At 34.0% G+C, this 1,941-nt stretch overlaps 1 non-coding gene across 1 annotated transcript; it reads right to left on the reverse strand.

Annotated features, from left to right (window-relative positions):
- Window positions 1-716: 716 nt before the first annotated feature.
- Window positions 717-876, reverse strand: LOC128109213 (U1 spliceosomal RNA). Its single transcript, XR_008217750.1, has one exon. It is a non-coding gene; the product is annotated as a U1 spliceosomal RNA (small nuclear RNA).
- Window positions 877-1,941: the final 1,065 nt, after the last annotated feature.

Below are 1,941 nucleotides of genomic sequence, written 5' to 3' on the forward strand. Positions count from 1 at the left end.
TGCAGCTTCTATGGTGAGATTTTCCCTTCCTCCCTTTTTAAAAATCCTTTCTTCTTTTAAATTTTATTTTGTTCTATTCTGTGGGCAGTGTGAGAAAGGATGGGGTTGTGAGGCATGATGTGAAAGATGCAAGGAATACATAAAAAGAAAGTTAAAAAATAATGATAAAAACTCCTTTAATACATTTGTATACATATGGAAAAACTACTTTTTTGAAGTCTGTAGTTCCAGAGACATCTCTGCCCAGCTATGCTATCTAAAATGGTGAGCTTCGGGTTTAGTGAGAAATCCTTTCTTAGAGAAATAGGGGGAGACTGGTAGAGCAGGATCCTTTATGCCTAGCTCTGGCCTCTTCAGAAAGTTACACACACACACATGTAGAACCACACTACACACACACACACACACACACGCACACACACACACACACACACATACACACACACACACACACACACACACACACACACACGCACACACACAAAGTAAGTGAAGAGTAAGCAAATAAAAAAACAAAATTCCATGAATAAATACCAGTTGTACATAATACAACATAGCATGATATTCTACAGATCATCGGACAGTTGTGTGAAATCCAGACTACTGATACACAGACATTGGCAGAGTAGGTAGACTGGGTTTACCTAACCGTTTTCTTTCCTATCTGAGCATGCTACATGTGCTCACCAATCTTTTTTTTTTTTCTCATTTATTTGTAAGGAGAGAGCATGAATACAGTTCCTCACTACCACAAATTATGTAGTTGAGTTTCCTGAATTTGGGGAAATTGCAAGGGTTAGCACATCCTGAGTGAATTATCCTCACCCTAGGAAACCCATCTTCACGATATTTGTATCTCCCCTGCTAGGTAAGTATGTGCTCACTAATGCTAATTTTTATTTAGTAGTAGAATTCTGAATTATGCCGATGAAACATGTAGTCTATATGAATGTTCTCAAAATAGTAAGCTTCTTTTTTCTTATTTGTAAGTATTTTGTATATTTTACATGGGTTGTTAATTTCATTTTTTTAATCTGTCCTTTCACTTGAAATTATGTATCAGAAAGCAGGTAAGTTTAAAGATCTGACCTTGCTCTACATTCTGTTGTTGTTGTTGTTGTTGGTCAACGACCCATATATAGTTTGAAGCTTTAAAAGATAATGGAGGTCTAGAAGTTCAGTTTGAGATACGACTAATTTCTCAAGATTTGAAGAACAAATTACACGTGAAAGATGACACTGTTGTAATAATGGGTGTGAGAAAATGAGTTCTATTTTCTGTCATTAGATCTGTAATTTCACAAACAATGTAGCCTAAATTCTAATACCTGTAACGTGAGTGGAGAGAGTTTGGGTGTTTACTGACACAATCACAGTGTGACTTTGACAACTTTTCAGAAGGCTGATGGTTTATGTAAAAATCTAAATCATCAAAAGAATCCCACGAAACCATTATCATCACATTTTAGAGCTTATTGGAAATTTTTTGACAGTTGAGTTCATCAAAACTGACAACTAACAATTATCAACATTTCTCCTCACTATAGACTCAAAGAAAAATACTGACTACACCCAGCATTTAAGACCCCAGGAAATGTCATTGTTTCTTTTTTCTCTTAAGAAGATATCAATTGAGATTAACAAAGCACATGGGTTAATATCTTGGTGTGCATAATTGAAGGAATATATGGAAGACTCAGAGTCAGATTCCATAACAATGAAGAGTTAAATAAATGCTGCACAACCAACGCCTTCAACAATGGTGTGAATTCCTATTCATGGAGCAAATTTTATTTAATACTATTCTGTATTATAAAATTAAAATTTATTAATGACTTTAATAGATAATGTTTAAGGTTTTAGAAATTCTAAAGTTAAAAGAATAAATATTAATTATTTTCACTGTATACTATAATAGCAAATCATTACAATTTTAAATGT

Source organism: Peromyscus californicus, unplaced genomic scaffold (genome assembly GCF_007827085.1).
Source record: "Peromyscus californicus insignis strain IS unplaced genomic scaffold, ASM782708v3 Scaffold_13__1_contigs__length_99412109, whole genome shotgun sequence".
Taxonomy (NCBI): domain Eukaryota; kingdom Metazoa; phylum Chordata; class Mammalia; order Rodentia; family Cricetidae; genus Peromyscus; species Peromyscus californicus.